This window comes from Phycodurus eques, chromosome 11 (assembly GCF_024500275.1).
Source record: "Phycodurus eques isolate BA_2022a chromosome 11, UOR_Pequ_1.1, whole genome shotgun sequence".
Taxonomy (NCBI): Eukaryota; Metazoa; Chordata; class Actinopteri; order Syngnathiformes; family Syngnathidae; genus Phycodurus; species Phycodurus eques.
Genome location: NC_084535.1, coordinates 22,695,399 through 22,708,837, shown reverse-complemented (window position 1 = coordinate 22,708,837; position 13,439 = coordinate 22,695,399). Strand labels below are relative to the sequence as shown.

The following is a 13,439-nucleotide window of genomic DNA, read 5'->3' as shown; positions in this document are numbered from 1 at the left end:
TGTGCTGCCTGACCAGAATAAGACACTAAAGAATTGTATTACTCAATCAATTAATTCAATATTGATTTTTACTTAATTTTTACTTAATAATCTGCAAGTTGCAAGTTTCTTTTCAACCAATGCAAACAATATGCTGACATGATAGCAGTACATAACTACCAATCTGAGAAAGAGCCAATAGAAAGCTTTTTTTTTTTCAGGAAAAACGTGACTGGATGAAAGTCTGCTGTACCCATTGGGCTAATCATGGTGTCCGTGGTAGAGCAAAGTAGAATAAACCAACAGAAGCTTGCTATGCAGCCTGATGCTCTGGGTATAAGCTAAGACAAGATATATCTTCACTCTTGCATTTAATGTGACCCAGATAGGTGTAAAATAATTCATAAAAATAATCAACAATGATGGCCACGATGTGAATTTGTGTGATATGTGACAAACCACATTTCACTGACTGACAGCCCATAGACCAGCATCTGCTCTCGTTATGTGACCACCTCCAAGAACACTGTCATCTTTTTAAGAGTGGCAGTCTTCCAAAGTGATGCATATCCTTCTGGTGTGACACGATCTGTGGGCACTTTGATTTAAAGCGGACATGAAAAGGGCATATAGAAATACAAAAATGTATGTCAGGCAGAATTGAGTCATTCATATTCCTTGATCATAGACATGTGTCACATCTGGCCTCAAAATATAAACATTACTAAGTTACTGTCATTTCTACACTTCATAGCTGCAGGCGACTTTGACATTTTAGAATTGGACAATTGGACCGTAGCAGAAGGATTTATGATGTTTTGATGCAGCTGCACTACAAATAAACCTGTGGGCTCCTTGATCATACTCTGACTGCATGCAAGTGCCAGCACGAGAATATATGGATATCATTAAAGTGCATATAGGAAAACAGTCAACTAGCATGTTAGGAGTTAATCTGGATGGATGATATCCATCCATTCATTTTTTTATATCGCTTGCCCTCTTTCGGGGCACAGGTAGCCTAGAGCCTTTGCTAACTTTGAACTAAGAGATGTGGTACACCTTCACACTCACATTCATCATGAGTGGATGGACAATTTTGACATCCATATTTTAGGAACGTGATAGGAAGCAGACACACACCGGGAGATCGTGCAAGCTCATGGGGTGCTCCAAACTCCAATGAGCTGATATGGATCAAACCCAAAGAGAAAACGTTTTAAAGTTTTTTTTTTATTTTTTAAACGCTATCACCAATGAATTCAATTTTTTTTTAAAGGCCCTCCATCTGAAAGCGGGTAACACAACAGCACTTGCAGCTCTGGAGTTTTGATGATAACACTCCCGTTTACCACACAACTCTATTTATGTAAATCACATTCCCCTACCCTCCAGTCCCTGTTTGTGATGGTTGGCCAGCATTGTGAGATCTGAAAGCTGGCAGCTGGCAGTTTTGAACTAATGAGTGAACAAAAGATGCACCAATTAAGTATGCTTTGCAATCTGAGTCTGTTCCAAAGATAAAAGGAGTTACACGAGTGTTACAAATAATTTGTAAAATTAGAGGAGGCCTTAGAGACACCATACAGGGTAATTTTTGGCGTGCTTTGCATTGTGGAATTGTAGCAGCAGTACTATGAGTTATTGTATCGAAATATGTGTGTCTTTGATACTACATATTGACAATAACCACAAATCTGACAAACAAGATTGCTTGTTTTACTGGTCAATTCACAATTTATATAAGAGCCATACGAGCACATTGAAGCTCAGAGTTCGATGAATTCCTGACCTCGGATAAAGGTTGCTTTTAGCTTTTTAGTGTAACCCAGATGTCCCATGTCTACGATCAAAAAGCACGCATGGTTAAATAAAAAAAAAAAAAACGGTAATCCATTGACAGTCACACCTACAAATACGATGCAAATGCAGTCAATGCACTCGTGCGCAGAGAGAAATAAAGGACGAGGCACATATGCACTCACAAACAGCGCATACAAACACGAGGCGACTAACGTAAGGTGGTTACTGTTTCAGAGTTGGAAGTTTAGAAATTGCTCTCATCCTTCAAAGTTCGCAATCTTCAGCAGACTTCAAATCTGCCTTTGACTGCACGCTCACGCATCGGAAAAAAATAATGCGGCACAAGAAAATAGACTACTCCGACAAGAATAAAATAACGTCTTTAAAAAAAAATAAAAAGGAAAAAAAAAATCACAAGAGAAAAGTGTTACTTTACACACGGAAATTTCAGGTTAAAAGATGCAATTTACCTAGAACTGCCGATGAATGAGATGTCACATTTTATATCGCGTCCTTGATTCTTGACTTGTGCGATCCGCAATGGAAGAGATCCCCCCTTCTGGTCTGGGTCCTTGCAATGGAGACAATTCTATTAAAGACGGCACCTGCTGATCCGAGCTCACAGAAGAGCGACAGACCGACCGGTTATGCTCAGTCAGCAGATTCCCTTTAACCGCTTCTGCGCAATGACGCACGCCGTGGGCATGCCGGCTGATGTGGAATTTCCAAAACATGGAATTTAAAATCTGCGATGATGACGAGACGACCAATGTGTTACCTTTTTGTTCTGCTCTGTGGATAAAACAAACAAACAAAAAACTGGGACATTTACAGCATGTGATTGACCTTTAATGACGTGCGCAGAGACATATATAAGACATAATATTAGTTTCATCTACTCACAAGAATTCCCATCAGCTAAATGAAATAATTGTAGCCTGAACGAAATGGCCACAACATGCACGCTGTGTGATCTATTTTGGTTGTTTGAAGAAATCAAGTGACAATAATCCTGTCAGCACACATTTAACGCTTGGAACCAGCACCTGCGGGCTGTTATGCTTTCTGATCGGCCACATTGAGAACAGACTGCTTTATGGGGGGGAAAATAATAATAAAAGCTAAATAAGAGGCAGGGGAGAGGTCAAACCTTTCCCTGTAACTGTGTTTGTTTGCCTGTGTGTGAGATGCACCTAGGACACAACAACATGCCCTAAGGCGATGGGAGGTCACTCTTGCAGCTCTACTGTTCCAATGTTAGCTCACGTGTGCTATAACTGTTGAAGCTCAGTTGATAAGGCAGGAAGAGTGCCACATTGCCACCTTTCATGAGGGCGAGAGGGTGCTTGGCCCTTTGTTGGCCAACAGCCGCTCAGTTGAAGCATGCTCACAAGCAGGATGTTGAATATGCTCCACACATTTTCAAGTCTCTCCAGAGATGCTCAATTGGGTTTAAGTCAGTGCTCTGTCTGGGCCATTCAAAAACAGTCATTGAGTTGTTCTGAAGCCACTCCTTCGGTATTTTAGCTGTGTGCTTTGGGTCATTGTCTTTTTTGAAAGTGAACCTTCGGCCCAGTTTGAGGTCCTGGGCACGCTGGAGAAGGGTTTCTTCCAGGATATCCCCGTACTTGGCCGCTTTCATCTTTCCTTCAATTGCAACCAGTCGTTCTGTCCCTGCAGCTGAAAAACAAACCCACAGCATGATGCTGCCACCACCATGCTTCACTGTTGGGTCTGTATTGGACAGGTGATGAGCAGTGCCTGGTTTTCTCCACACATGCCACTTAGAATTAAGGCCAACAATTTCTATCTTGGTCTCATCAGACCAGAGAATCTTATTTATCACCATCTTGGAGTCCGTCAGGTGTATTTTAGCAAACTCCATGTGGGCTTGCATGTGTCTTGCACTGAGGAGAGGCTTCTTGTTGGGCCACTCTGCCATCAAGCCCCGACTGGTGGAGGGCTGCAGTGATGGTTGACTTTCTAGAACTTTCTCCCATCTCCCAACTGCATCTCTGGAGCTCAGCCACAGTGATCTTTGGGTTCTTCTTTACATCTCTCACCAAGGCTCTTCTCCACCAATTGCTCAGTTTGGCCTGACGGCCAGCTCTAAGAAGGGTTCTGATTGTCCCAAACGTCTTCCATTTCACAATTATGTAGGCCACTGTGCTCTTAGGAACCTTAAGTGCAACAGAAACCTATTTTGGTAACCTTGGCCAGATCTGTGCCTTGTCACAATCCTGTCTCTGAGCTCTTCAGGCAGTTCCTTTGACCTCGTGATTCTCATTTGCTCTGACATGCCCTGTGAGCTGTAAGGTCTTGTATAGACAGGTGTGTGGCTTTCCTAATCAAGCCCAATCAGTATAATCAAACACAGCTGGACTCCAATGAAGGTGTAGAACCATTTTAAGGATGATCAGAAGAAATGGACAGCAACCGAGTTAAATATATGAGTGTCACAGCAAAGGGTCTGAATACTTATGGGTGTGTGATATTTCAGTTTTTCTTTTTTAATAAGTCTGCAAAAAATATTCTGTCATTATGAGGTGGTGTGTGTACATTAATGAAGGAAAACATGAACTTAAATGATTTTAACAAATGGCTGCAGTATAACAAAGAGTGAAAAATTTAATGGGGTCTGAATACTTCCCGTACCCACTGTATTTGCATTAAAAGTTGTCTGGAGCTACAATCGTCTGTAAAAGGTCAAATGTGTGCACACTGGCCACACATACCATGTAAATGTAACATTTTTACTTTCACTTTGGTAGCAACTTTACACATCATTGTCGCTCTTACCAATAATTATTTTTCTTGTGTTTATTCATATCTGTATTACATGCTCAGATGCCAAAAGACATGTTATGTTGTCTATGTTACCTTCTTGGCCTTTGTCATTGTTCATGACATTAACACATGGCATTTTTACAATGCCAAATAGTTACCTAACATCTACTTCAAAGTGAGGGGTCAGTGGCCTTCATAGGTCATCCCAATCTAGCAACAGGAGGGGGGGGGGGGGGGGGGGAACTGAAAACAGCACCAACAAACAGAAACAACTAAAAGCTACTGTAAATAATTCAACAAATCATAACAGTTTTGTTTGAAACGGTAAGAAGAAACTGCCATATTTTAGGGAAATATTTTAAAGGTATCATTCTGGACAAAATTTCTTCCTGGCAAAAAAGTTTTTCTGTCCCAGACTGCAGTTTAGTGCCAGTTTGAGAGGTTTTATGGCTGTCACAGTGCTCCAACACTTTGAGATATCCAAGGCAAATTTCTCAAAACAGGATCGCTTCTTGACAAACCACACAGCGGAAGTTCAGCTATTGCTACCATTGATGAAAACAACAAACTTCTAGAGCAGGCGTTTGCAGAAAGTCAGGGAAAGCCAATCCGGAGGGCTACACAGGAACTCAAGCATCAACAAAAGCTTGAATAGGCGGATGCTTCAGAGAGGGAAGTAGCTTTACCTGTACCAAATTCAGGTTGTTGATCATTATAATCTTCTGCTTGAAGCCACTTGATGCTTTTGGCTTTGCGGGAATGAATGCTCTAGGACTATAGTGTTTTCATCAGTGGTGGTAGGAGGAGGCCTTCTGCTGTGTGGTTTGTCCAGAACAAAACCTGATTCTTGCCATGGATAGCGTAAATTATAATACTCCTTGGAGCAGTGCGATGCCAATAAAGCTTCTCAAACTGGAGAAGCTCAAGCTTGATCTGCAGTTGAGGACAGAATAAATTTTTGCCAGGCGGCAATTTTGCAACACTGGCCAATCTCAACTGGTGAGGCATGGACAATATGCATACAAAACCTGCAAAGCCTAAGCTGTCAAATACTGATGACCTCACGTCTATCTGGAAGATACCTGAAATGAAATAGTAGTAAGGACTAGTGACTTTGGGGCCACCTTGTATCAATCTCACCAGTTACAAAATTAGGTTCACTTAAAAAAATCAGATTACCACAAATATAAGTCTAGATGTAGGTGAAAATAATGTCTTTAAAAAAGATAATAATTCCCAGTATTGTTTGCACTGTTAACAGAAATATAAAACATTGTATACAATTATTATTATAATTATTTTTATGTATCACATTTGCAGTTTGCGGTTTGTAGTGGTGTAGAAGTATGCTCAGATTTACTGCAAACGGTGCTGGTCACTTTCTTATTTCCACCCATCAGTGTTCTATTTTCCTAATTAGGGTTGCAGGGGAGCTGGAGCCTATCCCAGGTGACTTTCGATGAGAGGTGGGCTACACACTGGACAGGTGGCCAGCCCTTTTTTGCCATTATGGGTATTCTTCTCAGGTGACACACACACACACACAAAATGAGGTTTTTGGAGTATCATATTCAGTTTTTTTTTATGTTTTTTGTTTTGTTTTGTTAGATACACACCTCATCAACACTTTCAACCCCCATGTGCCCGCTGATTGGCTGGCAACCAGTACAGGATGTACCCAGCCTTTCATCCCAAAGTCAAGTGTGATCTGCTCCCGCTCACTTACGAGCCTAATGAGGACAAGTGGTATGGAAAATGGATGGAACCTCTGGACATCCTTGAAGTGCTCCTTCTTTTTACTTGTTTAGGCATGACAGAGTCTGGGACCAGAGACTACTTGAAGGCCATCTAGTTCCCAACCTCTTCCTCTATCAGCAAGTCTACTTGTGATTAATGCACACCTCCGTTCCCTGCCATTATAATTCTGCTGAGAAACGTTACCAAATCCACCTGAGTCCTCATTCATCTGCAGCTTTTTACCTCAGGTCATAGCTGTATGTGTATATTGTATTTATGCTTTACGTGCACTGTGTGCCATCATTTAAATTTGTGTTAAAGGTACACACTGAAATCAAACCCATCCACCGTTTTTCCAGTGATGTTTTAGGCTCTCAACAAATCAACTGTGTGAAATGTTATTCACGTGTGGTGATTTGCAAGCTGCTGAATATGATGAGATGATTATGTTTTTCTTCCCCAAGCATCTTTGTGATGTGAGTGACAAAGGTCGAATCATCACCCAAGGATTGAAGAGGGCCTCTGTCCTCTCCAGTAATTTACCATGTGACCACAGAGCAAGAGGGGCTTGCTTCCATATTGACATGGTCATGGATTATGCAACATGTCATTTGCTACAATGGATATGGTAAAACGGTTCATCTGTTTAGAACGGTGACCTTACCTTTCTTCCACTTCCACATGATGGATTTCTCTGCAAAGCTTCATTTATGTATGCATTGCAAACCGAGTTTAAAGTCACAAACCAACTGCATCGATTGGATTGCCCATGAATCAGATGCGACAAGATCAATTTTGATATCAGCAAAATTAAAGCAGCAAAACTAGTTATTTTGTAACTTGCAATGAAAAAAAGAACTACATTGAATTATGACTCCTCTCCTTCTGTGTGGCCATTTTAATTCACAAACACATATGTCAAATCCTTTGGAAAAGTGCAGACAGAAAATGCTTGGAAAATGCCAGGCACTACAGATAAATAACATTGCTTGCTAGAGTAAATAACAACAGATGGACACAATTTGCACAAAACGGAAACTAAGAATAGGATCAAAACGTGGGGAAACACAAAAAATCAAGGACGTTGTGTAGAGCCTCATGTGCATCATGAAGCGTAAAAGACTGACAGTTTTAGTTCTCTGGCTTGGCTTTGTATTGATTTTCTTTTTGAATCCAATAATGTCCTTGATTTCATTGTTAGAAATCCTAAATTTGCGTATTTCCTGTTCACATACATGGGCAAGACGCAAAGTGCGGCATTGAGCAGCTTCACTTTAACTCAGTTTGAGCAGCCCCTCACTGGGTTGAGGAGGCTTGTGAATTGATAAGTTCCTGCTTCTGGTTCTCTTACATCACCCTAAATTTCCATGATCAGACTCATATATTTGTGGATTACAATTAGTTTTGCTGATCACAAATAACGGGAGATAAAGTTCAAGGTGAGGAAGATAGTGATCTGCCTAATGTATACAATCACCTGTGTGTGAATGGTTCATTGAGAAAAAAATGGAAAAGAACTATGACCATCTGGCAAAAGCAAAAATCAAAGGACTCCAAGGGTGCGGGTTTGGTCAGCCTCAAACATACAAACAAGCCCCAAAAAAAATAAATACATAAAAAAGGCTGCTCTAAAAGGTTACCATATTTAAGTCTGTGACAGTGTCCATTGTTTTATAACTGACGTACGTTTAGCATCAAGAATTTTAAGACCAGTCGTCAACTGTGCTCCTATCAAAGCGTCAATATATGCCTGGTGTCACAGCATCCACTGTGTACCCTCATTGAACCGATGCTTTTCCAGGAAGGACCCATCTATCTGGGGAAAGCTATTTGCAGCAGCCTTGCTTTCAGGAACAGATGTCATAGGAAGCCAGATGTCCTTGTCATTCGACCTGAGGTTTTCTCTATTCTTTTTCTGATGTGTTCATATTAAATTGTGTTGAGTTTGCTGACACCAACACTGTGATGGCTGAAGCAACCCTGTGCACACGGAAGGATACGTGGTTGTTACAAAACAGACTCACACATGAATAAATCAATAAAATGTGTTTTAATAATGTGTCGCCATGCCTCACTTGGTTTTGCATGCTCACTTTTTAAGGATACAATCATTTGGGTAGGTGCTATTTAAAGATTGCAGCCCAACCGATTTAAAAACGCAACACACCATATAATTATTTCATATATTCTTGTTTCTTGTTCTATTCATTTCTTTCCACATCTCAGGCCTTCCTGTAAATATGTTTTCATGCGATCGTTGGCTCATTCAGTCATTTCTTTCAATCTTTTTCTTTCTTGCTTTTGTTCTCTTTCCTTGTTCTACCCACATATGCCCACACATACCCAGAAATAGCTTGGATTATTGGGTCGATGGAGAATGTCGGCATTTCTGTACTGGTATGTGGTTGGAGGGAATCCATCAACTTTAATACATATATCTGCTGCATCCATTTTAAATAAATACAAATATTACATCTTTCTTAATTATACTCATGAATGGCAAACCAGAGACCCGACGGCCAGTTACAGCTGCCGCATCATTTTGGCCCAGAAATAATGTTTGTTCTGCGTAGGCACAATGGCTTCACTGCATATTTAAATGATAACAAAGTGTAGTGACTGGAAAGTGCAGTTGTGATAGCGTTTCATTTTGATATTGAAAAGAAAGATATTTGAATAAAGATATACGGTAAGGCAAATATATTTTATTTATCACATGAGGGAAATTAAGTACAGTATCAGCTCAGCAATGAGGTTCAGTTGAAAATGGCTGTAAAAGGTTAGCAAAATATGGTCGTAAAAATATCTTTGCTGTATATGTATTTAGTCAACCCTCGCTATATAGGGAGGTTGCTCCAGCATGGTGATTTTCTTGCAAAAACATAAAACAAGCTAACCAAATTTATTAAGAATACTTAATAATGCTGAATATTTGTACGCTTTTCTATCCTATTCTGATCGAGCATGTCTTACAATTCTGTTCTGTCTTGCACGAAACTGTTGTGTTCTGTCATCCTTGGTCCATGTCCATCAAGCCGTATGTGTGAACGTTGTGCATCTTTCCAGGAAAAGGTTTAAGGTAAACGAACACAATTTCACCTGAATATACTGTTTGAAAAAAAACAAAAAAAACATTGTCAGCAACATTCATTGTCAATATAAGACAAACTGTAATTATCCACTCTCAGTTCATTTTCATTTTTGAACAAAAAGTAATGATTTGCTTAGTTGTCTTTTATATTTAGTGCAGTTTTTCATGTCATCATATTAAACACTTTCAATTACACACATCATTCAAATTACAATGTTAACCCATGGTAGCATTTGGGCTGGTGCACATTACAGTGTGCACTAGTTTTGGTTCACAGAGTCAGAATAAAATATCTCTTCCATATTTCTCTTGCAACGACAAGGTGAGAACTAGAACCCAATGTCATGGATCTGAGTGATTGTTATCTAGCTGCATCGGTTAAATGCTGTGATGAATTTGCTTTCAATCTTCTTGGGCTAAAAGCCTGCTAAGACAAGACTCATTGAAAGAAATGATATGAAATGTTAAAATGCAGGTGAGGACAAACATAATTGGCACAAACCTGGATTAGAGGGATGCAGGTGCAATGGATGAGTGATTTCATATTGAGTAACGAATTCCTGCCAAATTCATATTACATCCACAGTCTGCTTTGTCTGTATATTGGTACTTTCTGTTCGACATGGTGTGTGTAAGAGAGGCCATTAATTTACTTAATTTTCATCTTAAGCGCTTTAGAGACTGTAGTAAGTCAAGTGCTCGTGGAAGGGGAAACATCATATTGCACTGGAAGTTTGGATGCAGTTACAATACAGAAGGGCACATATAAACAAACAACCATTCGCACTCATATTCACACCTACGGGCAATTTAGAGTCTTCATTCAACCTACCACGCATGTTTCGTGGGATGTGGGAGGAAACCGGAGTGCTCGAAGAAGAGGGGAAACCCACGCTGGCCCGGGGAGAACATGCAGATTCCACACAGGCAAGGCAGTCGATAACAGCTCTTGAATGAATGTGCATTCTGTTTCCACTCATGGAAAATGTGGGCAAGAAGGACAGCAGAGTACGAGGACAAACTTTGGGGACCAAAAGAGGAGAACGAGCCCCGTCGTCAACAACTGTGTGCTGTTTTCATTTTACAGCCTCTCATCATGCTATGCAGAGCTGGTTGGTTCACTTCTCTCTCACTTGTTTAGGAAATACTCTTTATTTTGAACAGTATTACTGTTTATTTACGGGCACTGTGTGACATTAATTCAATATAACATTTTTAAAATCTAAGACTGTCATCTTTATTTCCGAAAACCTCAAAGGGTTGCGGGCAATGATGCATTATCAAAGTTTAACAGTTTTACTCATCATACATCACCTGAATGTTTATAAAACAAGAGGCCTTCCCCATTGAACTGGGAAGTCTTCCCCATTCAGTTCACACAGATAATGCAACATGTTAAGATCATAGACTTAACTTTGCTAAGGTATCAGTCATTACGTTTTAACAGGCATCTCCACCTGCCCTTTGGTCTTCCGGGTGTATGCTCAACTCTTCTGGCTCTGCTTGATTTGTAATTGCGCACGAACTGCTGGTTGGCCAGCCTGCCATTGTCAGTGAGAGGTTTCAGCAGCCAGCAGAGAGCAGAGATAATCAAATGTGTCCTCAGATACGACAACATTTTGTGTGCCCCAAATGTACTCAATATGGGCCATACCTTTGCACTTCAACCTACCGCCCGGGGGCAATTTGAGGCCCTTACTTCATCGTGCCAATACCCAACCTGCCAGGACCTCAAACTGCCAGTACCCCAACGGGGCCAGGGTACGATTATAGCAGCCCGCAGCTCTAGTTATTATTATCTTGGGGTGTTTTGATGAAAGCATTTCACGGAAATATCACTATGACATATCCAAACTTTTTTTTTCATTTAACAATCATAATGTCTCCTTTAACTGAATGTCATTCAGCATACTGGCTCTGCCATGCCAGTGACGTTAAACCATATCGGGACACACTTTAATACAATACTGGCGACACTGACAAGTATAAGCCTTTAAATAAGTAGACCGAGCACATAATCAAGTAAAAGTTAAATCTAAAAATATGGTCCAAGGTCATCCTTACTGTATCCTTGAATAACATTTGGAAATTGTCACTTTTGACACATGACCTGTAGTAAATAGCTAAAACCTCATGATCCGTAAGGCACCAACTGTTTGAGAGAAATAGGCCTTTTGTGTACATAGAAAATGTCTGATATTTTTGAAAAATTAAAGCAAAAACAAAAGTGTTCCATTTATATTTTTACTCTGTGTCAATGCCATTGCACCTAAGAGAGACATTTTACTTCAACAAAATTCAAGGGTTTAGAAGGCAAAATTTTTCACAGGATGGTGTCATTCTATTTTCTCCCAAGTGTATGGGCAATTGATAGGGAACATAATATGTGGCCGCACTGCTACAGAAGAGTTAAATGGAGTGATGTGATTTGGCCTGGATAAAATTAAAAGATTTGGCATTTCAGTTTTACCCTGCTAATATTGGTTCTGTGGTGCAGGGGAATGAATGATGGGATAAGGAATTATGTGGAAACATGATACATGGTTGGAAACGTTATTAAATTGCACAGTGTGACAAAATGAGAACATAAGTCTAACAATCATCTGTCCTATAATTGCAATACATAGCCCACTGGCAAAGCTACCATTTTAAAAGGTAAATGGGTGTAATAATATAAGCGCTTTGCCATGCCCTCAGTGACGCTGCACAACTATGAAATAATTTAAAAAGAATAACACAATAAATAAAAAAAGTCAAAAGTGATTAGTGTGTAGGCAATCTCAGGTGGTCAGATGAAAGGAGGAGAAGGATCTCATGTGCGGGATGGAGTAGCGATGTGAAGGAAGCTAGATGTGGAGGGGTAAGGTTGTGGATGGCCCTGAACGGATAGGAGGAGTTGGACTTTCTAATAACTTTAAATAGTTGATTAAATAAGGGCCTCTATCAGAAGTACCTTCTATTGAGGCTTGATTAGCCAAAGCTAGAGCAAATAAAAGCTTTTAGTTGTGAAGAAAGAAATAATATGAAGAATTGCTGCAGGTATTGATAGAGCACGTCTTGTGGGACTGCTTAAAGTAGCAGCTTGTTGCAGGTTTGGCTTATAAAGGGCTGTTAGATGCTGCTGTCAGTTTGACTTCCAAAAAGGCAAAAAGCCACTTGAGGAATGGCTGTGTCTGAAAAGGTTCAGAGCCAATGAGCTAAAAAAGCTGAGACGACTGTAAAAATGAACAATTACGCTTATTTTGCTCTTTATATATTCAGTCGGCACTGCTTTAAAAACTGGCATTATTGTGTAAAGAATATTGCCACGTAATACCATTGTCAGTAAACACGGGTTGTCGCTACATCTACAAATACAAGTTAAAATGCGACCATGCAAAGCAAAAAATAAATATATATCAACAGCACCCGGAAACACAGGATTCTCTGTGCCTGAAGTCATATGAGATGGAGTGACACAAAGTGGAAAAGTGTATTGTGGTCTGACAAGTCCACATTTTAAATTGTTTTGGGAAATCACTGACGTTGTGTCCTCCAGGCCAAAGAGGAGAAGGACCATCTGGATTATTATATGCACAAAGGTCAAAATATTGCATCTGTGATGGTATGGGGGTGTGTTAGTGCCCAAGGCATGGGTAACTTGCATATCTGTGAAGGCATCGTTAATGCTAAAAAGTACACACTGCATCAATTGAATGGCCATTGTGCTGCTCTTTCTGGCGTGCCCAGCCTGGGACCTGCTAATGAGACTTACAAACACAGGCAGCATTAGAAATGTGGAACACAATCCAAATTACAACAGTTGTAGAGCTAACAAATACTTAAAAAACACAGCGACTGCAGCAATATGGCAATATATGCTTTTAACAAGGTGTTATATATATTTTGTGACTCATGCAGCACTGCTCCACTGAAGAGTTGCCACTGGCATTTGCACAAAACATTGCTTTCTCATTGTAAGTGACACTGAGAACATCTGTGATGTCACCTACTGCAGCACAACGGCAAGAAAAAAAAAAAAGTTAATTGAATAGGCTTTGAG

The 13,439-nt window shown here is 40.2% G+C and overlaps 1 protein-coding gene across 1 annotated transcript in view; it reads right to left on the bottom strand.

Moving 5' to 3' along the window:
- The window catches only part of LOC133409564 (gamma-aminobutyric acid receptor subunit pi), a 45,423-nt gene extending 43,009 nt beyond the window's left edge, over nucleotides 1-2,414 (bottom strand). The window contains exon 1 of the mRNA XM_061689734.1: nucleotides 2,253-2,414. The gene's annotated coding sequence lies outside the window, so the exon portion shown is untranslated. The remainder of the gene's footprint in view (nucleotides 1-2,252) is intronic.
- Nucleotides 2,415-13,439: the final 11,025 nt, after the last annotated feature.